We start from the raw sequence: 26,457 nt of genomic DNA on the forward strand, positions 1-26,457 counted from the left end.
TAGGCCGAGCTTCCGTTCTGGCACCCGTCGCGGCGCATATTACTGGTATCCGACTAACTCGGAGCCAGCGCACGTGAGTGTAGTTCCACTTGCAGCTAGCAGGGAAACATGCCGCAGAGTTACTGATGACAGCCAGTGACTGTTGCCGTTCGACAATCCGCCTGTTCTACGCCACTGATAGGCTTGCTGGACAACAATTTCTCGTGGATAGAAGTGCAGAGGTCAGCGTCGTTCCTGCCGCACGACTACACTGGTGGCGTGCCAAAATGGCGTGCCAAAATGTCGCAGTTTAGCCCGAAAGGCGAAGCATTATTTGCAATAGTAAATTAGTAGAGAGCTATGTGGAGTAAGGATAGTAGTTTGATCGGCTGTATAAATTTGAACGCATTCGCTTAGTGAATGAATTAGCTGGGCACGGCGGCACAGCCTATGTAATGCCGTATAACCGGCTTCTGTTCCTTGAACACGTGATGCTGATCGCCGCTTCGTACCAACCGCATATGTGGAACCAGTGCGCCATCGGACTGTCTTTGGTCCGTTCCGGAATTCAGCTGGACCATGCTATCAACGACACTCTCAGACACAGAAACCAAAAGTAGGCGACGGGAATCAGCTCGCGCACTATAAATCGGCCACCGTGAACGTACGGCTTCCGTGGGCATGGCGTCACAGCGTATGCAATGTCGTCTAACCGCCTTCTCTTCCTTGAACGGGTGATGCTGATCGCCGCTACATATGAACTGCATGTGTGGGACCAGTGTGCCATCGGGCCATCATTGGACCGTACCGGCATTCAGCTGGACCATTCAGATGGACCAACAGTCTCGGAATACCAGTGCTAGGTATTGCGAGACTGCTGTTGGATCGAAAAAAAATGCCTCCCTTCCACTCCGTGAAGATGATCGAACAGAAAAACTGTGTTACCTTCATCAAGTGTTACATGGCCATGTGTTGCACGTGATGCAATTGCGTTAACACAAGTAAGCACAGATCTACAACTTGAACTATATTATATTGAAACGTTGCGAAGCAAAAACAAAGAAACACGCATCTCCACGAAGTGAATCATGACGAGTGAGCGAAGCATTGAGGATAGTTCTTACCGTAAATCACCCTTGACATTGCCCACTCCTCCCGCATGCAAATGAGTGACAGCGCGTGTGTACAGTATATACAATGTTTTATTTGTCATAGCTTGTATATATATCGTGTTGAGATCTGGATTCCGTTTTCACTTCATTATCACTGCTTTGTGGTCCGTGAAATGTAGAGCCAATGGTTCTTCGATCAGGATCTAGCCTGAAGTTGGCAAATGCAAGCTCTATGCACGTTCCCCTGGTGGTTGTTGGTTGTTTCCACTCATACGAAATGCATCGTAGAGCGTATAGAGACGTCATATACTGCGCAAGCCTGTCAGCTGTCCGTGATATCTACGTTGAAGTTTCCGACAAGTACGAAGGGGTTGTTCTTGTACTTTGTTTCGTATTCGCGCTTGGCTAGATCGACGTACTTATCTACGATTGCCTCGGGAGAGATTCGGGGCTAAGTACACTGTCATGACGACGGTTCCAGTCGGATAGTTTTATTGCAGCGTGTTCGCCGTTGTGAGATTGGCTCATTATTGGCAGGTCGAGATCCACCGCGGTCTCTGGAAATTTCACGTACATCCCAACACCCGCCGAACACTCTGCTTCTTCTTTGCAGACGACGGGGAAGAATCTATTGACGTGGGGTCTCGCGTTCCACGTTTCGGTAAAGCAAAGGACATGCTTTGGTTAGTATGGGATCTCGTTCCACGTCTTTTACGTGGGCATCGAGGGAACGCGCCGCGGAGAAAGGAGAAGCGGGGGTCAGGAAGTGAGCTAGGAGCTGGCGAGGAGGAGACCGCGTGCGCATGCGGCGCGCCGCCCTCCTCCGCCCCCCTGGTTGCTATGACTACGGCGCGGCCAACGTTAGGAATGAGCACGGACAACGTGGACGGATGGACAAGCCTCAACCCTAAGGTGCTTCGCCCCTAAAAGTGAGCGACTTTCGATGCTACTCGACAAGTGTCCAGTTCTCTGCTCGAAACCTGCCGAGTAGACGCCAGATGCGTCGGCTGCAGTCACGGACACCGCGCGCGTTCGCCGCGAACGCGAGGCACCGCGGACGGCGTTGGCAGCAGCTCTGCACGGTGCACGTTATTTGGAGGATGCGCCGCATAGAAACGCATTTTATTGCGATAGCAATTATATGGACACTCAAAAGCAGATTTCTGCCGTCGGCGTCGCCGTCGCCGTGAGGTTCCGTATGACGTCAATGGAGATGAAATCGGCGCCGGTGGTAAGTGGTTCTTGAGGGAAAGGGAAAGGTTGGCGCTATCTTCTGCAGCCCTTGAGGGAGCACGGCTCAGCGCCAAAACGCGCCGAACGCTGTATGTGCGAGTGAAAGAGCGCGAGGGGCGCGCGCTTTTACGGGGAATGAACGCACGGCGGAGAACAAACGCGCGTTCTGCGCCGTGCTCCCTTAAGGGCTGCAGAAGTAGGCGTCTCGTTTCTCCTTTACAATCACCATATATGTAGACCAAACGCGCCTTCTTCAGACGCGCGAGAGGCCGTGGGGGAGGGGGAAGGAAGGGACGCGACGTTTAGCTGCGGCACCAAGTGCCTATTTATATGAGAGGCTCCAGCAACAGTCACCAACGCCGCACGCATTTTGAGCTAACGCGGGCAAAACGCCGATGGCGTCGACAACAGTTCTGCGTGTTGTTGCTACCAAAGCCGCTCACCTTACTTCGTATGACATTGCTGTGTTGCTATCGCATTCATTGCTTCGCCCTTAGGGCGAAACTGTGACATTTTTTCTTATACCCATTGCTTCTCGTCCTCGCGCCCAGCACGGCCTCTCATTGGTCGCCTCCTCCCCCAGCACGCGTCTCTTCCTCTCCTGGTCACGTGACCTGCGTCACACCGGCGGACGGGCGAACAGCGGAGCCTCGACCTACAACCTCACCGCTGTTAATAAGCAGAGCTTGAAATGACCTATTTGGTGTAGCCTCATCGTTTAGCGCCCTGCCTGTCATGGTGCCACAGAACAATGCTGCTGTAGGAAGCGTGTAAAAGTTTTAGAGAAGCTGTTTAGGGCTAGGTTTCCGTGCACTTTTGTTGTGCGTGTGCAAAAATGTGGGTCGATGCTGGTGATAGTGCCGAAAGGGTCTAGGTGTCTAGTTTCTTTTCCTTCTGCTCTCCTGTGATGGAGGTGCCATCGAATGAACGAATGAACAAAACTTTATTTGGACTGTATGCGTGCTCTCGCTTGTCGGTATCAGCACTATGGTCGACAAAACCCACTTGTAAACAATGGTGTACTTCTTAAGCGGGTCAGCTTGTAGGGGCTGGACATGGGGATGGCCACAGGGCGCCAGGCTTTGCGCCATATGTTCAGCCTGGCTCTGATGTGCGGATCTTCGAGTATCTAGTGGACGGTTTCCTGCATGTTTTGCTGTAGGTTTGGTAGCATAGATTGGGCTCTTGTTATAAAGGCAGCTCGGCTTGAATTATGAATTGGATATGCTCCCAGAGGATATGCTCCGTGGTTCCTGGGGCTTGGCAGGAGGCATAATTTGGGGTCGGGGTATTTCTCTGGTGAAGTACTGGGATTGTAGCAAAGGTTCCAGTTTGTAGTCTTCTTATTATGACCTCGTAGAGGCGGGTGGACCTTAGTGCTAGGGCTGTGTGTTTTACACGCGGTGCCGTCGAAACGTCACGGGTGTCTAGTTTCCTCCGGCTCCTCGGGGCGGCGATACCATGGTCCACGCGAATGTACTTAAAAAAGCTGAAAAACAAGTTGCCTTTCTTCATTTTGAATTCCACTTCTGTTCTGCTGTCGTAATGGGGAGGCCGCGTATTGTCCGGACTCATGGGGAGGAACGCGCCTACACGAAGCGACGTCCTGCATGCGCTTGCCGTTTTGTGCACGGTATTCATCGGTGGCGTATGCCGCCCGCCGGCGACGATTGCATTCGCGTCTCTGTTCCTGCCGTCGCTCCTCGTAGGCGCTTGGCTCCTCGGGAGTTCAAACTATATGTGAAAAGGATGGAATTAATATAATAATAACAAAGGTGATACTAGAATGTGTGTGCGTACCTTCCGTCACGACGACCACCGATCAAGAAAATTAATGTGTTCGTACCTTCGTTGAAAGTTCTGGTCACATAGGTCTGTTTAGTGTGCTAAACAGATTCGCTCGTTATCCGCCTTCACAGAGTGGAATAGCTTAAGCTTTTGTAGCGTTAGCTACACTGGCCTAGCCAAGCCCGTTTCGCGCGGCACATCAAGAGCCGTGCTGCGCATGCGCAAGGGATCAGTCATGTCACACGGCTTGCGCACCGGAGCCACCGGAGCCGGCACCTCTCGCGCACTCCGCCGCCGCCGCGCGCGACTCACCGCCGCCGGTCTGCGCATTCCAGAGGAGTGACGTCGTAGCCGTGGTAGACGCACTGGCGCCGGCGCGCGCTCGCTGTGCAGTCGCCGTCTGACACTGCGCTGAAGCCGCTGCGCTTCTGACTGGCGTTTGCCAGTGTGGTATAGCCATGGAGAAGGAGAGCGCAAATGCTGCTCAACAGCGCAGAAGAACGGAGAAGCTTGACTCATAAGAATAATCTTATCTTAAGAATAATGTTAAGAATAAGCTAAGAATAATCAGCTGAACCTCTGCTAACGCTACGTATATCCTGGCGTAGCCGAGCTAAGCCACTGCAAGTTTTTTAGGCTTTCGCGATATATATATATTTCTTTATTTTCATTTAGTTTAAAGTATTCGTTGCGTTGCTTCTTGTCTCGCATCAATGACTCTCCGAAAATTTATGGTCATACCATTATTACCGCTACGAAGGCTATTTGTTTCTTGTTAATCTAGTGTACATTATGAAGGTGTAGCACTGTGCGTAATACAAAATTAAAAGAAGGAAGACTGTGACACCCACGGGGCGCAAGCTATCAAAAATTTTTAGCCAAGAAAACGTGACCTTATTTGCACTTTGTCACAAACAACGTTGCACATGATAACAAGCGCAGAACCACAACCAAACAACATCAACACACAAGTGTTGTGCCATTTAGATCTGCTATTTCCTTAACCGATAAAGTCATAGAGGCCATGCTAATGCACCTGTCTTTTAGACTTGTGATACAGAGGCCCTCAGTAATGAGGCATACCATTTGATTATTATTTTCAGAAATGATCCTGCAATTTTTCAACTTTGGCCTGCAACCGCAATCATCACAATGAAGTTCCATCCCCCTCTCGACTTGTTATTTACGTTCTTAGCATACTCACGACGCCGGTCGTTGATGCAACCTCCAGTTTTTTCGATATAAAAATCGTTACCTGTTGTTGAGATATGTTTATACAAGGGCCTGGTCCAGCGAAAAGAGTGCTATGAAGGTCACATGTTAGAAGGAAGGAAGCAGTACACGGAAAGACAGGGAGGTTAGCCAGTCCTCAGACCGGCTGGCTACCCTGTGCTGACGAAAGGGGCAAGGGAAATAAAAGATAATAAAAAAGAGATGTAGAAAAAAAGTGTAAACACGAGCACAAAAAATTGAGAATACCGCACTACTTAAAGTCTGTCTCTGAGACCAGTTCTCCGCAAGAAGCGCGTTGGAGGTACATGATAAATTAAGCCTTCATTACACTTCACAAATTTGTTGGGGGTTTATTTATTGGTGTTCTGTTTTCTTTTCCCTTTGGGTTAGTGATTTTGCATACTTTAGCAAGTTTATCTAGTGCGAGAAACATGACCCTAACATTAGCTCTGTCGGTGATCTTTATGTTGTGGGGAGGGTGAAGTGGTATGAGCCTTCGGATAGAAGGTGAAAAAGGGCAGGAACCTAGTGATGGTCAAAAAGGACGATGACGTTGAAATAAATAGAGACGAGGTGGAACCCATTTCTTGGCCAGTAACAAACCGTGGGTAGGAACCACATACGTGATAGGCAACAACAGCAACAACAACACCAGTTCTACAGCAGTGCTTTAAGTGTAATGTGTCCTTTTAACTAGGAACGCTACATTACACAATTATTTATTGGGTGATATTATAATCAAGGCGAATCAACAATATGTTACCAAAATGATTCCTTGTTAAGTCAAAATACCGTGACAAAGGAACATGCAAAAGCAACGGTTACCCCCTACGACATTTGTTAAGCCACAAAACATCTTCGGTGAACGGACATTTGAAATTGGAGCTTTTAAGGTTATGTCATGCAACAAGAACATTGAAAAATAAGAAGGTAACCACATAGTTTCTAACTTATGCAGTATTTGTGGCGAAACCCAATCTGGGGCAGGCTTCAATACTTTGCGTATAAGATTCAATAAAGACAAGCAAATGTAAATTGTAGAAATATGACTTACAGAAATGAAGTTCATTTCACTTATTTTGTTAATATGCACTGGCCCTTATCGCAAGACACGATATCATTTTTATGAAATGTTTATTACGTGTATATCCACCCCAGAGATATCCACTAAGTGCGCAAGAAATAGGCCGCCTAAGCACAACCTGCACAACCTGTTTTGTCGTCAGCGTCTGCTGTCACCATAATCCCACAGGCACTGAAAAAAATGGGCAGGTAAAAGAAAAAAAATCATTGGATTACCATATTCATGGTTACCGCAACATGTACAGTGGCGAGCAAAAGTTAGTGATCCAAAGTTGCCACGATTTTATTTTTTTTCTTCGCAGCGTGGGCATTCCGGCTGCATTTAAGAGCGCGCGCTACGTGCACGTGTTTGACCAATACAACGTATTGAGCCAATGCGAGGCCGCGAAGCTGCGCTTGAATAAATCTAAATTTTTTGCTGATGCCGTGGTCTCCAAACTTTTGGTCGCGACTCTACACATGTAAACAGCAGAAATATGTTTTCACAACATCAGTGACATATAATAGCAAATACATTTAAATATAGCACCATTCCGTTAAAGAAAAGGTTGGCAAGTGGTTTTTGCGACGTCGGTTAATGCACATGTATATAACCGTACGCTCAACGATATCCTTTTGAGAAACTTGGCTGAGCATTGCTCTCAGCATGAGTTCATCCCTAAAATATTTTCACGGTTTCAGATGCATCATCGCAGACAGTGTCAGATAGGTGTAAATGCAGCTCAATGAGAACTAGCCAACCTTTGAGTAAACAACCGCAATTGTTTATATTGTCACGTAGTAGTGACGCTGAAGTAAACAGTCGTAAAACTGTGTATGACGAAACTGATTCTTTATTGGGCGAACCTGTGCCCACAAGAGCAAGCTACACTCAAAGCACAACGAAAGCGGCGAACATAGTCGGCGATCGTTGGAAATGTCATCAGCGGCGAAACACGTCCGACTTTATACATGAGTCATCGAATGTTCCAGATTATTCCCTGGTGTCCGCATGTCTTCCAGAAAGTTCTAGACAATTCGCGTCGGTTAAAGAATCAGAATAACTTAAGCGTCGGTGAAAACAGGCAATGGAAAGAAGCATCGATAACGTTCCAGAAACTTCCGATACATGCAGGCGCGTCCTGCGCCGAGCGATAACGGTTAACAATTGTGAGCCGGTGAAGAGCGGTCACCGGTGAAAGACAAACAAGTAAACGTGGAATATTATGTTTGCTTGCAGAGAGCTATGAATATGGCGTGTGTGAAACTGTACAACTGTAGTACTAATGAAGCATCACGCTCGGCAAACGAAGTATGCGTACATCCGTAAATTGCAAAAGTAAATAGTGAATACATGTATCTTCATGGTGTTCTCAGCTCAAAAATGAGCCTAGCCCATGCCTTTTTCAGCGTAAACTAATTTATCCCTTCTCTTCTGGCAACTTGATCACAATAAAAAAGTCTCAGTTTCGCCCGAAAGGCGAGGGATCAATTACGATAGCAAATTAGTAGAGAGCTATACGGAGTAAGTGTATAAGTTTTATCTGCTGCATAAAATTGGAAAAAAACGTTCACTAAATGAATTAACAAACATGGTGTCAGCGCGCACAAACAAACAAGAATACATTACACTCGATGATCGCTGACAACCACTGTCAAACCACTGGTGTGAGCAGCTGCAACGAGCGAAGGTTCGTGCGGTCTATAGCTTCAATGGAAACTGAGCGGGGAAAGCACAGCGCATAGAAGGGTAAGAGCCGTGTGGAGCTCGCTTTCAAGATATGGTGCACGTGACAGCCCGCAGCCGCGCGAAGGGCAAGTACGCAGTTGATGGCTGAAAAGAAGCCGCACCCCCTCCCACCCACACCTGCCTTCCCGCTTTCCTCCTTTCGGGTGGGAGGATGAGTCGCCAGTTCCCCTTGCGCCCGGTCGCAAGATACGCATTTCGTTGTCGCAGCTAAACGTCGCCTTCCCTCCCTCCCATCTCCCCACGGCCTTTCGCACGGCGGAAGACTGCGTTTGCTCTCCGCCGTGCGTTCGCTCTACGTGAGAGCGCGCATCCCTTGCACATAGAGCATATGGGGCGCGGCGACTATTTTATCGCGCTTGGACTTTATACGGATCCTCACGGGGACGACGACGGTGACAACGACGCCGATGGCAAAGATCCGCTTGTTGTGTCCATATAATTGGTATTGCAATAAAATCAGTAGAGATAGATGGACCATAAATCTTAAAAACATGGATTCCTCCGGCATGTCATTTTGCGGAGGTGGATACTGTATGTAATTTTAATACATCAATTCCATCCTTGCACTACTTTGCATTTTGTACATAAGTATAGTGAACGTTGCCTTCATACCTATGCTATGGGGACAATGACAGCTATCGTGGCATCAGTGGGGTCGTCTATTTTTGCAAAGCCTAAGGTGAATGAGGTCTAGAGTGTGTGCCAAATATCACAGCCAACGTCCATGAGCATATAGCTTGCTATGTATCACTGTTAGATACATATGGTATCGCTGAATACCTCAACTTGTATTGATAGAGCTTTTCGATCTCAAGAAGATGAGTAGGCGGAGTAAGTGAGGCTTTCAGTGGCATAGTAAACTTGAATGCCCACGCATGAAGAGTCCGCATCATTTAAAAACTGCGTAGTTTTGTCAATTGGCATAGCGTTATCTGATTAGTAATGATGTAGCTAAGAGCTCCTCATGGCAATAATTTACTCTTAGTGGAAGGGGGTGTACTAAAGCTGGACGGCAGGCGGAAAACCTGCACTGACGGGTGTAGCAATGACAGTCTCATCCGGCGTGTCAGTGTCAGCCAAGACAGCGCATGTCCCACTGCTGCGTGCGTTGAGAAAGGAAACCACCCGCATCCATCCGCTTCCATCCGCAAAGGAAATCATCCGGCTTCCTTTCGACGCAGGGGGACATGCGGCGAAAGGACGCCATCCTGGCGACTCAAGGCGACGTGAGAATAAGAGGGTCATGATATGACTGGTGGACTGGAGTAGGATTCGAACTTACGACCTTCAGATTTGAAGCCCATTTTAAGGCATGGAGTGGTGCCTGACACCGGCAAGAAAAAAAATATATCGCCGAGAGCTAGTGGGGCTATACTAGTCCAGGTGCAACCAAACTAGGAAGACCCACTAAGCTTCATCAAAGTCACTCCCTCACCAGAACAGGAATTGGCCTCCCTGGTGCAGTATTCGGCCACTACCTCCCTCATGACTCCGACAATTAACCCATGGCCCTCAGTTCCCAGTGGCTGCGGAGCACCTGACCAAGGCATCGGTCAGACCTGCTACGCGGCAGAGGGTGCTAAAAATCTCTGGGTCAAGACAGGCCGCCAATGGAAACTGAGCCTGGCAACGTTCAACACGCGCACCCTCTCGAGTGAGGTTAGCTTAGCAGGACTATTTGAAGAACTATCAGGCATTGCCTGGGATATTATTGGCCTTAGTGAGGTTAGAAGAACTGGTGAGGCTTACACAGTGCTGACTAATGACCAGAGGTCTTCCAGATAAGAAAGAATCCGGGGTAGGATTTCTAGTGCATAACAACATAGCGGGCAACATTGATGAATTCTACAGCATTAATGAGAGGGTAGCAGCCGTCGTAATAAAGCTGAATAGGAGGTACAAAATGAAGGTAGTACAAGCCTATGCCCCAACCTCTAGTCACGATGATGAAGAAATAGAACAGTTTTATGAATATGTTGAACTAGCAATGAGAAAGGTGCAAACTCAGTATACTTTAGTCATGGGCGACTTCAATGCAAAAGTGGGGAAAAAGCAGGTTGGTGAGCAAGCAATTGGCAACTACGGCATCGATTCTAGGAATGCAAGAGGAGAGATGTTAGTAGAATTCGCGGAAAGGAATAGGCTCCGAATAATGAATACCTTCTTCAGGAAGCGCAGCAACAGGAAGTGGACCTCGAAAAGCCCTAATGGAGAAACAAGGAATGAAATAGATTTCATACTCTCTGCCGATCCAAGCATAGTGCAGGATGTAGAAGTGTTAGGTAAGGTTAAGTGCAGTGACCATAGGTTAGTGAGGTCTAGGATTTCTCTCAATTTGAAGAGAGAGAGAGTGAAATTAGTCAAGAGGAAACAGGCCAACCTCGAGGCAGTAAGGGTAAAAGCAGACCAATTCAGGCTGGTGCTTGCAAACAAATATGCAGCTTTAGAAAAGGAAGATAAAGACAACATAGAGGTAATGAATGAAACCGTAACTAGGTTGATCTCAGAAGCAGCAATTGAAGTGGCAGGTAGGGCACCAAGGCAACCAGTAGGTAAGATCTCCCAAGAAACAAAGAACCTAATAAAGAAACGACAGAAGACAAAAATGTCCAACTCAAGAGATCAGATAGAATTCTCTGAACTGTTAAAACTAATAAACAAGAAAAAAGTAAGGGACATTCGAAAATATAACGTGGGAAAGATTAAGGAAGCTGTAAAATATGGACGTAGCTATAAATCAGTAAGAAGTAAGCTTGGCATAGGACAAGGCAAGATGTATGCACTGAAAGATGAGCATGGTAATATCATCAGAAATTTCGATGAAATAGTAAAAGCAGCGGAAGAATTCTATACTGACCTGTACAGTGCCCAAAACAGCCAAGCTACTTTCATTCAAAATATTGATGAACCGGATACAGAGGCTCCTTCTATAACTAGCGCTGAAGTTAGAAGGGCCTTGAAAGACATGACCAGGGGAAAAGCTGCTGGAGAAGATGGACTAACAGTAGATTTAATCAAAGATGCAGGAGATATCATGCTTGAAAAGCTGGCGGCCCTTTATACGCAATGCCTCACAACTTCATGTGTACCAGAGAAGTAGAAGAACGCCAAAATTATACAAATCCATAAGAAGGGAGACGTTAAAGAACTGAAGAATTATAGACCCATTAGCTTGCTTTCAGTATTGTATAAAATATTCACCAAGATACTTTCCAATAGAATCAGGGCAACACTTGACTTCAGCCAACCAAGAGAACAGGCTGGCTTCAGGAAGGGATATTCTACGATGGATCAAATCCATGTCATAAATCAGGTAATCGAGAAATCTGCGGAGTATAATCAACCTCTCTACATGGCTTTCATAGATTATGAAAAGGCATTTGATTCAGTAGAGATACCAGCAGTCATAGAGGCATTGCGTAATCATGGAGTACAGGAGGCATACGTGAATATCTTAGCAAACATCTACAAGGATTCCACAGCTACCTTGGTTCTCCACAAGAAAAGTAGAAAGTTACCTATCAAGAAAGAGGTCAGGCAAGGAGACACAATCTCTCCAATGCTATTCACTGCATGCTTAGAAGAAGTATTCAAGCTGTTAGACTGGGCAGGCTTAGGAGTAAGGATCGACGGCGAATATCTCAGCAACCATAGATTTGCAGATGACATTGTCCTATTCAGCAACAATGGAGACGAATTACAACAAATGATTGAGGACCTTAATCGAGAAAGTGTAAGCGTTGGGTTGAAGATGAATATGCAGAAGACAAAGATAATGTTCAATAGCCTGGCAAGGGAGCAAGAATTCAGGATCGCCAGTCAGCCTCTAGAGTGTGTAAAGGAGTACGTTTATCTAGGCCAATTACTCACAGGGGACCCTGATCACGAGAAGGAAATTTACAGAAGAATAAAATTGGGTTGGAGTGCATACGGCAGGCATTACCAAATCCTGACTGGGAGCTTACCACTGTCGTTGAAAAGAAAAGTGTACAATCATTGCATTCTACCGGTGCTAACACATGGGGCAGAAACTTGGAGGTTAACAAAGAAGCTCGAGAACAAGTTAAGGACCGCACAAAGAGCGATGGAACAAAAAATCTTAGGACTAACTTGAAGAGACAGGAAGAGAGCGGTGTGGATCAGAGAACAAACGGGGATAGCCGATATTCTAGTTGACATTAAGCGGAAGAAATGGAGCTGGGCAGGCCATGTAATGCGTAGGATGGATAACCGGTGGACCATTAGGGTTACAGAATGGATACCAAGAGAAGGGAAGCGCAGTCGAGGTCGGCAGAAAACCAGATGGGATGATGAAGTTAGGAAATTTGCAGGCGCAACTTGGAATACGCTAGCGCAAGACAGGGGTAATTGGAGATCGCAGGGAGAGGCCCTCGTCCTGCAGTGGACATAAAATATAGGCTGGTGTTGATGATGATGATGATGATGATGATGATGATGATGATGATATGACTGGAGGCGACTCAAGTGTTGGCCAAGACGACGCTTTTTAGAGGATGGGTTGACCGGCTCAATAACACAGGTGACGGAAGATAAGCGCTCCATGATGCGATACGGCCCCCGGTGCTTGGGGGCAAACTCAGGAGCCAGGCCTAGGGAATGAAACGGTATGCGTAGGCAGACGAGGTAGTCAACGACGAACGCTTGAGTCAGTTTGCGGTCATCGCGATCTTTCTGGAGCGATTGGTTGTCCGAAGTAAATAAGCCGGCCAGCTGACGACATGACATGACAAAAACTTTATTTGAGTCCTGAGGAATTGAGATCTAGCGGAGCCAAAGACACTCTCAGATTAAGCTGGTGGCTCCGCCCACGATGGCACCGGAAGCAAGTCCCGTCGCGATATCGTGGGCTCTCTGAACAGCCTGGAGTTGAATGTGAAGATTGCTGATCTCGAGGGATTCCTCCCATTGCTCTTTTGTGATGGACGGGAGGCGGTAAGGGCTGGGCACAACCAGAGCATGTGATCAAAAGAGCATGAGTCATGACCACATTTGGGGCACGACTGTGAATGGCCAGGTTCTGTCCTGTTAAGGGACCGAGGAGTTGGATACGAACGGGTTTGCAGAAGTCTGAGTGTGCTAGCCTGAGGTTTGCTTAATTTGGGTTGGGGTGGAAATGTCCTCCTTCCGAGACGATAATGCGAAACAATATCGTGGAAAGTACATAATGGATCTTTGTGGCTGTTGTCCTCGTTCCGAGCCTGGCTACCCACGAGAGTGCGGTACGTGAAATCGCGCGCTATCCGGTGGGCCTATTCTTTAGGATTACATCCGAGCGGGTTAAATGCGCCATCTAGACGGGCTGGAAACCACAAGATGTGGTATCCTCCTTCGCTGCTCTCCCGAGTTCTTTGAAGTGCTTTGTTCACAATATTGTTCGACTGTCTAGACACGAGGGCGGCCGAGAAGGATCTAACTGCTGTGCGTGAGTCCAAGTATTCTTGGAAGCGGCGATTGCTCTGGCTTTTCACAGCACAGAGTTTCCCCCTATCCTCTTAAGAGGATAGGGGGAAACTTTGTGCTGTGAAAAGCCAGAGCAATCGCCGCTTTCTCCACCACACGAGTATACTTAGTATAGACAGAAGCTGCATTAACCAGGTTGCCCTCCTCTTCTACAACCGAGACACTCTTCAGCATATTGAGCCATTTCAGAAACTGGGCTTAATTCGGTACTGTCCAGACGATACGGCAAAATGGTGTCGAGTGTGGTGCATGGTTCGCGGCCATATAAAAGAAAGAATGGGGAGAAGCCGGTGGTCGACTGTGCCGCGGTATTATACGCGTAAGTGACGAACGGCAGAATGACATCCCAGTTAGAGTGGTCAGAATCAATGTACATGGACAGCATGTCTCCCAGCATGCGGTTGAAGCGCTCTGTTAGTCAGTTGTTTTGTCGGTTGTAGGTTGTAGATGTGTGGTGAACTGTACGGCATGAACGAAGGAGCTCCTGAAGGACATCGGATAAAAACACACTCCCTCAGTCGCTTAGTAGCTCGCGTGGTGCGCCACGGCGGAGGACGAAATGACGTAAGATGAAGTTCGCAACGTCACGAGCACCAGCCGAAGGAAGCGCGGCTGTTTCCGCATACCTTGTTAGGTGGTCCACTGAGACGATGACCCATCTGTTACCAGTGACAGAGGACGGAAGTGGGCCATAAAGATCGATTCCGACACGGTCGAAGGGGCGTGCAGGACACGGTAAAGGCTGCAGGAGACCAGGCCAATGGGGAAATGGTTTCCGTCGTTGACATAATTGGCAAGACCGAATGTATTTGCGGACATATGGGTATAGTCCACGCCAGTAATAACGTTGGCGGAGCCACTCATACGTTTTCAGGGCACCAGTGTGAGCATGTTGGGGGTCAGCATGAAAGTATGCGCAGACATCGGACCGCATGTGGCTAGGGATGACGAGCAGTCACTTACGGTCATCCAGTCGATAGTTGCGATGATATAATAGTTCGTCCCGTATTACGAAATGCGTGGCTTGGCGGCGAAGTGCACGTGGGTGTGCAGAAGTTGGCGGAGCGGAAAGAACATTCAGGAGAGAGGCGATCCAGGGGTAGTTTCGCTGTTCAGATGTCATGTCTATGGCGGTAAGAGCAGCCAAGGGAAATGAACCAGCTGAATGCGGCTCTTCAGTCGATCTCATGGGAGATCACGAGAGCGCATCCGCGTCAGAGTGCATTCACCCCGATCGGTACAGCACGTGATTGTCAAATTATTGCAAGCAAATAGCTTAAAATCCGAGGCGACAAGAAGGATCTTTCAGGGAAGCCAACCAACACCGTGCGTGATGGTCAGCTACCACGTCGAGAATGTTTCCGTATAAGTAGGGAAGAAACTTGCTTATTGCCCATACAATCGCGAGACACTATTTTTCAGTCACCGAGTATTTGGATTCCGCCTTCGTGAGGGCACGGCTAGTGTAAGCTGCAACATACTCCGAAAAGCCTGGTTTGCGTTGCATGAGTACTGCATCAAGACCGACGCCGCAAGCGTCCGTATTTACTTCGGTTGATGCGGTGCGGTCTTAATGGCGCAAAATGGGTGGTGAGGTAAGCAGATGCCGTAATGTTATGAAGGCGTCGTCGCAGGCTTGAGTCCAATTTGATAGGTCACAAGGGCCAGCAAGTAGCTTCGTATATGCGGTGCTGTGATGGAGGCAAATTTCTCGAAAAAGCGACGAAAATGTGAGCATAAGCCCACAAAGCTGCGCAGTTCTTTTACGGCAGTCGGCTTAGGAAACTCTGCAACGGCGCGAATTTTGTCAGGATCAGGAATAATTACGTTTTGAGACTACATGACCTAAATTGTGAGCTGGCGACCCCCGAAGTGACACTTCTTCAGGTTGAGTTGAAGGCTTGCGTTGGTAAGGCGCTGGAGAATCGTGCGCAGATTTGTAGCGAAATAGGGGGCGAACACGACGACGTCATCTCGATAACAACGACATATCTGCCATTATAGACGGCGTAAAATGCTGTTAATCATTCTCTCGAATGCTGCAGGCCCATTGAAAAGTCGAAATGGCATGACTGTGAATTCGTACAGGCCATCCGGTGTGACGAACGCTGTCTTTGGATGACCACACTCAGCCATCGGGACTTGCCAATAACCCAAATGCAAAGTGAGTGAGGAGAAGAATTCGGCAGCTTGTAGATAATGGAGGGCGTCGTCTCTGTGTGGATGAGGGTGAACACTTTTTCTAGTAATTTTGTTGAGACGCCGGTAATCCACACAGAACCTAATGAAAACGTATTTTTCTTGACCAGTGTAACGGGTGATGGCCAAGGACTAGTATAGGCTTGATGACTCTACGCTGAAGCTTGTCGTTAACTTGCTCCGCCATTATACGACGCTCCGCTGGTGATACACGGCAGGGGCGCTGTCGCAAGAGGGTGTTGGTTCCGTTGTCAATTCTCTGAACAACGCTGTTCGTTCGACCTAACGATGACTGGGGAAACGCCAAGCAAACCTCTAAACTCGTTGAGAAGGGTAAGAAGCTGCGCACGTTGATCCGGAGTGAGGTTGCTGTCGATGGAAGGGAAAAAAACGTCTGGGGACAAGTAATCCGATGCAAGGTGAGAGTGTCAACGCTTTCCGCTCAGGCTTCTGACTTGGCTCGTAGGAATCAATAGGCACGATAACATCATCGTCGACTGACTGAACACGACCAGCGTCTCATTACGGCGCAAGGTTAGAGGGCATGAGGTAGTGTTGGAAATAAGTATTCCGGAGACATTCTAGTGAAGTGCTGGGGCGGAAAATGGCAGCGACGCATGGTGGCGGCGACTGAATGAGTCAGACTAAGTAAGACGGGGTGAACAGAACTGTAGTTTAAGAAAGGGCAGCACAGTAAACAGAAACAATGATGGCACTGAAAGGGGCAAGGTCAGTGTCAGCAGCGACGACAAGCTTGTCAACACCAGGCACGGGCACATGGGCAGAAGGTGCATCGCCAAAAACAGACAGTTCCACCTGAGCATGAGCGCAGTCAATAACGGCGTGATAGCCCGATAAGAAATCCCACCCAAGGATCACATCATGTGAACACGAAGTCAAATCAATAAACTCAGTGTTGTACAGTACTTTAGCCATGCACTGGCTAAAGTAGTTTAGCCATGGACTTTAGCCATGAGTGCTGCAAACAGATAAATACGCCGTGCGCTTGTAGTACTGAGGGGAAACTCTGTGGGTGACGTTGTCCCTTGAAGAGAGCGGCAAAGTTTCTGACTAATTACGGATACAATGGCACCAGTATCGATGAGCGCAAGAGTTCGTACACTCTCAACAAAAACTTCGACAACATTGCCTAGGGACAAGCGAGGACAGGTCGATGACGACGCAGCTCGTGCCTCCGGAGCTGCGGCAGTTTTCCGTCTCAGCGCTGGGTCAGCGATGCATAGGTGACTAAGAACGGTGGTGTGGTGAGGGTGAGCGACGGGAAGCAAAGGGTTGAAAGTCGGAGTCATCTTGGGGGTCTCGTGCGTACACATCAGGTGGCGCGTCTTGTGGCGTGTAGTACTGGGGCCGGAAAGAAGAGTCGCGATATCGTGGTGCAGCCGGGGTTGCCGCAAAGCACCGATGATAGAAGCGTGCAACGTAACCTGGAATTCTGCAAGCGTAGCGTATCGGTCGGTTATGAGCAGAGAGCCACGGATTTACGATGTACTGCTGTGCACCAGGGAATGGCGCCGGTGGCTGTCGGAGAGGCTAAGGGGCCAACGCTGGCAGTCGACGCGGTTGCTTTGCAGCGGTAGCCGCATAAGTGAGTGGTGCCGCAACAGGTGTCGGCTGAGAGGCGGACGGCAGCACCTCGGAGATCTGCTCCTGAATAACTTGGCTGATAGACGGCGCTAGATTGTGCAAAGGCACTTCTAGGGTCGGCAAATACGATAAACATGAGAGCTGCCGTGCCACTTCCTCACGCACATATTCTTATATTTGCGACAGTAGCGTATTGTGGCCACCACCTATGGTTGAGGCGGCAAGGGAATCGTCTGTTGTTGTCGGCCGCCGAACTAAGACGAGTTGTTTACGTAGCTCGTCAAAGCTCTGGCACAAGGTCGAAAACTCAGCTACGGTGCGTGGGTCCTTTGCCAGCAACATTTGAAAGCCATCGTCGCCAATGCCTTACAAGAAGTGTTGAATCTTCTGTTGCTCGGCCATGGAAGGATTCAGGCGCTTACACAAGTCTACGACGTCTTCTATGCAGCTTGTAAAATTTTCGCCTTGCGGCTGCGCACCTCCGCTGAGGCGCGGTTGCGCGCGAATCTTGCGCACGGCGAGGCGGTCGAACACGTCAGCGAAGCGTTTTTTGAACGCATTTCATGTAGCGAAGTCGGACTCATGGTTGTGGTACCACAGGCTTGCGACGTCTTTTAGTAGAATGATGCGTTCTATAGTTTCTACGCTCGCCTCACTTATTGTGACCGCTCATTTTTTCGATTGTCGCCAGCCAATCTTCCATATCGTAGTCATCTGTTCCACTAAAGAAGGAAGGATCGGCCAGGCGCAGCGCGCCGGTTAGGAAGAACTGCGGAGATTGGGTGGCGGCTGGCTGGGTGGTTTCGGCAGGCGTTGTCGTGGCAGTTGGCCGCTTCCGACTTTGGAGTTCCAGAGTGGCAGACCCAGCACCTCCACCACTTTGGAATGGGTTTTGTTATTGCTGGACCACAGATGGAAGGACTGCACTACGGCTGCAATAATCGCAGTCTCAGCTAGCATCAACAGCTAGGGATCTCCGCTCGCACTTCTTGCCAAGGCAGTATTATACTGTCGCGTGCGTTGCTTCATCCCCACTACATTAGAAAAAACGACGTGAACAGGTTGATAGAACAATGCAATGTAGCCGGAAAAAATAACAAATACACATTTATTGTGCACATTTATTCTGCATCAGAGCAAACGCATGTCCCGGAATAGTTAGAATACCAACTGAGAAACAAGATACGTGGCACTACTTCCCAATCTTGCCTGCTTTATAAGGTCTTCATCAATCGCTTTCGTGCAATAAAATTACAAGTACATTGGCTGGTATAGCACCGATAGCCTACTATGCAATACTTTTGACATAAGTTACGCATGTAGGGCGTGCGTGCAATTTTTCGCTCTGATAACGTCTGTACACAAATTGGTACTGATATTTCTACCTCTTAACATAGTAAATATTCAGAAACTGTCCTCAAAGTATCTTGATTACTTCAAGCTGTGTACTCACCACATCCGCACTCGCACAGCCCATTCCTATTATTGCAAAGGTGAATCTCATTTCCGGAACACCGGTGTTTCTGTCGCACAATGGCGCAGGCGTTACAATTTGCGGTCACTGGAAAGAATATGTTAGAAATACATGGTGTATCAACTACCCATCCGCATTCTAAACCATCCTTCTTATATTGTAGGTATGAGCTAAATTATATTACACCTTCTTTATTAAACGCTTATGAAAGGTGCAAACTGCTTAGCATAAGATGAATTACTACATAGGCGAATCTTATTATTTGTAGAAAAAATATTTCACTCGCGCAACCATAAAAGCGTTTGCCGCTGCTGCGGCGGAAAAAAAATGATGAAATGAAGCCATGCAGCCATGTGCTTTTTATCTTGCGAACGGCCGCTTGTAATGCTGAGTGTCACACTTTCCGCCGCACTATGCCTTCATATCTTAAGCTCCCTCTGAGAAGGAGCTATCAAGTTTTTTGTGAAGTAAATTTTGTTTTAATTCTGCATACTTTCAAAGACTGCTCTGCCTTGGCTACATGCTGCAAGTATTTTGTGGACATGTGGCTATTTATGCCCAAATAAAACTTTTTCTGCAATTATTTTCTGACACGCCCCATTTTTCCCGTGTTTTTCTGAGTGAACTAAAAAACGTAGCATACTCGCCGATACGTAATTCTGTCTTATGTTATAATCTCTATTGTTAAATCTTGCTCAGTTCTTGTCGACGCTTGTATTGCTCTTTGCGCTAACACTATTGTTCCATACAAGATGATTAGACTCCCGCAGGAAGCTAACAATACGGCTCATTTTATTCTTTTAAAAAGGCATTCTGCCACCATAATATAAAATTGCGCCACACACGCAGATTTCATGTTTGTTTCAAAATACTATACTCTATTCTGAAATCACACTGCTTTGCTTCGCTCAAAGAAATTGAAGTTTTAGTTTTGTATTTCGAAGCCAGTTCTTGATGATGTAGCGTCAACGACGCACGCCAGTCTTGTACCCAAATTGTTTAAAGCATGTTACCACTCAGCGCGACCTTATAACCACCACCAACAGTGACGTCAGAAAGACGCATGTGCATGTCTTCAGTTCGCTTCATTTTCTGCTCTTCACGCCCAAGTTGAGAACTTCAAAGTGCCGAAATTTCAGAAATAATCGTTCTGCATAAAAGCAACGATTCTTATTCATTTCTCCTCTTATGGCGAATTCTATTGGGAGAACAGAAGCACTGAAAAACACGCTGAAGGTGCTCTTTACAGAGGCGGCGTCTTTTCGTGGTCGAACAGGGGTGGGAGCGCCGTCATACAGTGGTAGAACAAGAGCAGTTTCGCTCGCCCGAAAAGCTGAGTACGGAGAAAGTCACGTGACTTAAAGTGTCATATCCTGCTAATTTCTTTTTTTTTTTTTAGCTTCAGCCGGCGCACGCCGCGACAATGGCGGCAGCCAAGCGTAGTTGATGTTTTGGCACCGGTGATTTGAGGTCGGTGATACGAGCGAGCTTCGCAGCGATTTAGCGACAGATCCTTGCATTTCTAGTCCGCCTTGCTTCTCGTAGGATGCGCGGGGGGACATCGGCAGCAAAGCGTCTTCGCCTTGCTGAAGTGCTTCAAACTCTCGACGGTGACAGCAGCGAAACCTGCTAGAGCTGAACTTCAGATTCAAGTTGCAGTTGCAAGCGGAAACGTTGTGGGATGTGTCTGCGCCGCACGAAAGTATGTTGGCCGCAAACGGTGACAGCGTTACGCCCGACAGACCAGAATATGATCACGCGTGTTTTGCCGCTCCTCTACCGCTCAAAATGCTGGGACGTCGATTGTTTTAGTCGCGTGGTACATTTCTCCTCACACATCCCTCTCCACCTGCTCTCCGAATGCACGCCGCATTCCAGTGGCGGGTGGAGTGTCCCTGCTCTCACTGCGCTGCCACCCGACTTCGCACTGTGCGGCCTCCTGCTCCTTTTCTCCCCATGCAATTCGCCGTTAGACAGCCATATGCGCTCAAGAGCAGTAAAAGCTCACTGGTCGTTGAGCTAGCTGTTTTCGTGGCAAGATGGTATGATATTATGATTTGTGAAACATAAAAGTCTTACCGCAGTCGCACTGACATTGATTGTTGTTAGTTATAAAACATGCTGCTTGGAGACCTTCAACGCAATGTGGGTAGCATTCTATTGGCAACGATACTGAAAAACAGAGAGATACGCAATCATTGTATATAGCATTTCAGATGCGGCACTTTTTAATTTAATCGAAACCGTGAGATGGGTTTGATTCAATTTGTTTAAATCACGCCTTAAACAGCTAAATTGGCGTACCCGTTTTTAAATAATATTTTTATCTGTACAATGTCACGCAATCAAAATATGAGCTAGGGCAATGTCACATTGTATATGTTGATTGAAGAGAAACCAGAATCTCTACCATCTCCTTCGTACCCTTGAAGCTCAGCAGATTGCATAAATTGAACATCTGTTTTATCAAGCAACACCGGCTGAAACAGTGCAGAAAATTTTGAATGGGTTTTGCGAATGGGCATCCACGTGTTAAAGAAATGAAAAACCATAACATGCAAGAAATATTTTGTAAAAATTGTTAACCATACTGTGGCGTGATATCTGGTGTCAATATTCAGACCGTTTTCGGTATGTATGCAGGAGGCTTCAGCAAATTTGAAATGTCGTCATGCATGTCTCTGGTGAGCGATGCTCTTTATTAATGTACATTTTCAATTTGATTCGAATTTCACTGCGCACAATATCATTTAGGTGTAACAGCAAATTACATTTTTTCTTTTCGGTAGCGATATTTACAAGTGAAGGTGCGAAGTCCGGTAAACGTGGTGGCGTTCTTGGGATTGGGCTTCCTTGTCAGCCACCATTTTTATTTGGATATGAAATAACCAGTTCCCTTGAGTTTTGCTAATGAACGTGTTCACTTGAATCCCGTGCATGATATGTTTGCATTTTTATTCGCCGCAACTCGAGTTAGGTGCCAGTAGCAAAGCATTCTGCTGCTGAATTCGAATTGCACGGTTTCGATTCCTCGTCACAGCCGCCTAATTCGGCGTCCATAAAAAATTTTACCACAATAAGGTTGTTACCAACCAAACCAAGTGTTAGTGCTATGCAGATCGTCTAGTACGCGTAAAGAAAATGCTCGTCATCAAAATTAATTTGCGGCCTTCAACAGTCACAACTTTTTCAGTCCTACTGTCCTAATTGAAAACTAAAAACACCAATGGATTAATGCTAAAGCGTCTAAAATGTTGTGATGCCGTTTCTGCTTGCGCCATTACCTAAACGGTCGGATATTAATTTGCTCTCCAAGTAAGCTTGTCGCTTTAGTGCACATATTCGCGCTATAACAAAATGAAGTTCCCTAAAATTTCCCTGGTTATCTCACATCCACAAATGCCTTTTTCAGTTTTCAATATTTCTGTAGAACTTGCTTTGTATAGTGGCAATGCATAATAAATGCATTTTCGTCCATGTTTAATAGAAAGAAAGCGGAAAAAATAGTAAGTCTGTATACTTGCTTCTGCCATTCTTCCCCTTCACATAGGCTGATAGTGCTGCTGGCAGAAATGTAAGTACGAGAAAGCAAAGAGCCAAGCGCTTTGCCGTCATTGTACGCTGTAATAACGAAATACATCTGTCAAACGCTCTGTAAGCTGCGCGCCATTACGTTAAACATGAGCTAGTTCAAAGAGCCTAATAAGCCTTCTTTGGTGGTGCTGCCCTGCTTACACAATGAATAATTTAATATACGCTTTTCTTAAGAACATTGTACAGATACTGCATCAAGACCATTGCAGGACAGTGAAATGGTGTGCAAGCTGTCTCCCTAATACACCTGGGCACACATCAAGTAAATGAGTAAAATATGAAATAAGAGGAGGAGAACAAATGTCACAAAATTGTAAGCAAAAGGCGCATCTAACCGGATGTCACGGGATAGTGACTTTCTTCAGAAAAAAAACACTGCAAGATGAGTTAATTACAGTATACAATATTTTTATTCGGTACACTTTTGTCCAAAAAAAACAATGCCAGGAAACCTTCAGTGGCAGCGACAATAGTGAGCGGGAATGACTCAGTCGTGAAGTCAAGTCTGATCTATTCACTCCGGAAGCAACTTACGCCTACATCATTGTACATCCCAGTCCTGTGCCATCGCTGTAAGAATACCCGAGCGTTCTGTACGTGGCGCACTGTGATTGCACTGTGCATTGAATCCGCAACCATGTGCACAAAATTCATGTCGCATAGAACACTCGTAGCGAGACTGCTATGGATCGATATAAGTGATAATTGGCATTGCCGATACAAAAATGTAATGTAGGCTGCAATATTTTGCATAAAACTTGTTAAAATTTTGCTCCCATCTTAGGGATGCCACCATGAATGAGAATCAGAACGCGCAAATAAGCAGTTTAACTGCAGACAGGCTCAGGAAACTCCATCGTGTTAAGCCTGTATCGGGAGTACACAAAATGCACCCGGAATGGTGATGGCTCTCCTGCTTCCGCTGTTCACAGCATGCGAGTGGTACTGACGTACCTGCGAAGCCCCATGACACCAAGAAAATACTTTAATGTTACCGGCTTGGAGATAACTTGTCCTTGGGTTTTAGGCATTAAAATCCTCATATCTCTGACTGCGCGAAAGAACTCGCTGCAGGATGCAGAAGATCGTGTGGCCTAATTTGAACGCGGTCTTACACAGTATGGTGCCTTTTAAGAATGAGAATAACTACAATAAATTACTTGTAAAATGATTGCAAAAGTTTAGTCCGTCAGTCCTTCAGTCAATTTTCAAAGGGAAAATTATTTTGGACCAGTTGTGTGTTTCATGTTGCAAGAAAGACGGCACAGGCCATTACTATACGAGTACCACTGTCACTTCGGCGCTGCTGACATTTTTGCGACTTCGCTCCTAAACACGGCATTGGATGAGTCAATATTAAAAATAAAACCAAGCAGAAGCATTTATTATTGGAAGCTTACCTGTATTGGTTGTTGTTCAGTCGAGAAGCTCTGTCAAAATATTTTGTAACCGAGTCATGCCAAGTTTTCCGCAGCAGGTTGGTCACTTCCGTTGCACCGCATTTATATTGCAAAATGACAATACATTGGCTTCGTGCCGAGCAAATATACGATAGGCCGCTATTCGGAAGACAAGGTTAAATGGAAAACTGAAGGCTGAATAGAACAAAGGAAGATCGAAAGCACTTCAAAGCTTTTGCCAATAATAGGAAGTGAAGAAGGTTTATTTATTTAAATATAGAAGACAAGTTCTAGGTGCCGCGAGAAGAGGGACGCTGTAATTTTGTATTATTAAAAAAAAGCTAACTTTAGGCGCTTCAGAAATGGGAGGATGAAAAAAGCTTACCTACAATCAGACAATGTGTAAGAAACTTGACCGTAAGGTTTAGCGTTCTAGCTTCAGAAAATGCCTTAGCAGTTGACAACTGTCGCTATTTATGATCGTCTACTGCTCCCGCTAATCGTACTGGACACAATAAGGCTGCAGATTTTCTTGCGATGCCTTCGGGTATTCGTTTGTTTTTCATTAGAGTCAGAGAATGAAAGATCCTTCCCCAACGAGGCTGTGGACAAGCCGTCCGCCGAAAAACTATTTGTAAGCTTTAAGACTACAGTTACCATGCCTGAAATACGTGACTGCAAGATAACGTTCACAGTTACGTCCTCGTCTGCGTTCCTGTATGCCTACCCTTTGAAAAAAAAAAGTGGTTAACCTGTCCTTATAGCTAGAATTATTTTTGTTCTTGTTTTTACAGTCTTTCTACGGTAAGTTGCTGTGTGCTAAATTGTCCTAAATAATAATTGTCAAGTTCCTACGTAGTGTTTCACTGTTCATATCTGGGACACAATGCAGTATGTATAGAAGTCCACGCTTTATTTTTAGTATATAAAAGCTTTCTTATTTTCAAGGTTTTATTGCGTGCATTTTGTGTGAGCCTGTATAATAAAATAGTTCCCCATATCCTTCTAGCCTGCAATAAAAGGTATTGAGTTATACACATTTACAATAAATAAATAAATAAATACTTAAAAACGGTGGAAGAAAGTATCATTGCTTCGTGCTTTTGCGATAAGAAAAAAAAATGAGCGCAGCTTGCACTAGTGGTGCAAGGTTGAAGCAAACAGCGGAGCTTGTGATCGACCAAGCCACAGCCAGGGGCGCTATCCCGACGACGCTGGATACTCAAACGCAGACTCTCGCTTTCTCGTTCTTGAAACTAGGGATCTTCGACTCGACGACGCCTCTTCTCGGCTGCAGCTACTGCACGGTATTCCGGATCGGCTCGCCTCCGACGCGCAGATTCTCGCTTGGCCGCACGACCCGCTTCAAGACGCGGCCTGGCGAAGCGTTGACATGTCTAGGTGAAGTGAGGCATAAGTGGTTGCTAGGCGACGTAAAGTGGCGTTATGGTTAGACGGAGCAGGTGTGCGGTGGTGCGGAGCGGCGGTGAAGTGAGGTGCAGCTCTGCCAAGTGGTTGCTAGGCAACGTGCGGTGACGTCATAGCCAAGCGCAGTTTCTGGTCTACGCTATACGGGCCAACCTCCGGCTTAAACCACTCCACTGTTAAAATCAGTCAACGTTCATAGTAATATGTATTCACGTTCGCATCAAGCTTGCACAACCTGCAATAGCGCGAGATAATTAATTTGTTGAAAATAAATAAATAAAACAAGATTTTCACCAGTATAGTCCTAACGGCTACACTATGCAACAATTTAGGGAATACGAAATGGGAACGAATATTCGACGCAACAAAGAAACAGTGAACCCGCCGTGGTTGCTGAGTGGTTATGGTGTTGGGCTGCTAAGAATGAGATCATGAGTACGGGGGCGGTTTAATACTAGAAGCCGTAGCCACTGTTATTAAAATAACTTCTATAGCGATAGTAATTATATGGGCACTCCAGGCATATTTCTGCCGTCGTCGTTGGGTTCGACGGTGTAGGGCTATTTTAACATACCGACGTGATTGAGTCTGTCTGCGGTTATAAACATTCCATCTTTCATAAATTTGATGCCGATCAACCCGGAAAGGACCTACAGATGGCAACAAGTTGCCTGCTTTACAATGAACAAGCTCAATGCGAAGTGGACTTCACAATGATATCTGAACAGTCCGATAAACAACGAGGCATGTAGCCTCCTTCGTAACTACTCGGCAACGCATGAGCACATCGAATCCATAAACGCATGGCCTAAGACAAATAATGATGAGCTCAACAAGAATAAATCTGTAACTAAGGAGTCTTACGGCAGACGAAGGCTTCCATGTTGAGTACAAAACAATCCTATAACATGAAGACAACGCGACGCCGTAGTTTCCGAGGTTGTTAGCAGGGGGGACTGCATTTCAAGTACGCTGATTTGAGAACCCAGACGTTCGCTACACCACGAGAAATAACGGTAGTCAAGGTACCGTAACTCACGAAATGGGAAGCTCCCTTCTCTGGAGACGTGTACAAATGACCCAAATTCTGGAAGCAGTTACCCAACATTGTTCATAACA

General features: G+C 46.7%; 1 protein-coding gene and 1 long non-coding RNA gene across 7 annotated transcripts in view; both read right to left on the reverse strand.

Moving 5' to 3' along the window:
- The window catches only part of LOC119459503 (uncharacterized), a 137,768-nt gene that overhangs the window by 20,234 nt on the left and 91,077 nt on the right, over positions 1-26,457 (reverse strand). The window lies entirely within an intron of this gene.
- On the reverse strand, positions 6,469-25,705 carry LOC119459499 (uncharacterized). 2 transcript variants are annotated; one of them, XR_005193641.2, is made up of 6 exons: positions 24,976-25,705; positions 23,911-23,995; positions 22,437-22,537; positions 20,996-21,088; positions 18,896-19,003; positions 6,472-6,600 (listed from the first exon to the last, which is right to left on the reverse strand). It is a non-coding gene; the product is annotated as an uncharacterized LOC119459499 (long non-coding RNA). The 2 variants fall into 2 exon arrangements; XR_007467823.1 differs by having other exon boundaries at positions 6,469-6,600; positions 23,911-25,695.

The sequence above is a fragment of the Dermacentor silvarum genome, chromosome 7, assembly GCF_013339745.2.
Source record: "Dermacentor silvarum isolate Dsil-2018 chromosome 7, BIME_Dsil_1.4, whole genome shotgun sequence".
NCBI classification, from domain to species: domain Eukaryota; kingdom Metazoa; phylum Arthropoda; class Arachnida; order Ixodida; family Ixodidae; genus Dermacentor; species Dermacentor silvarum.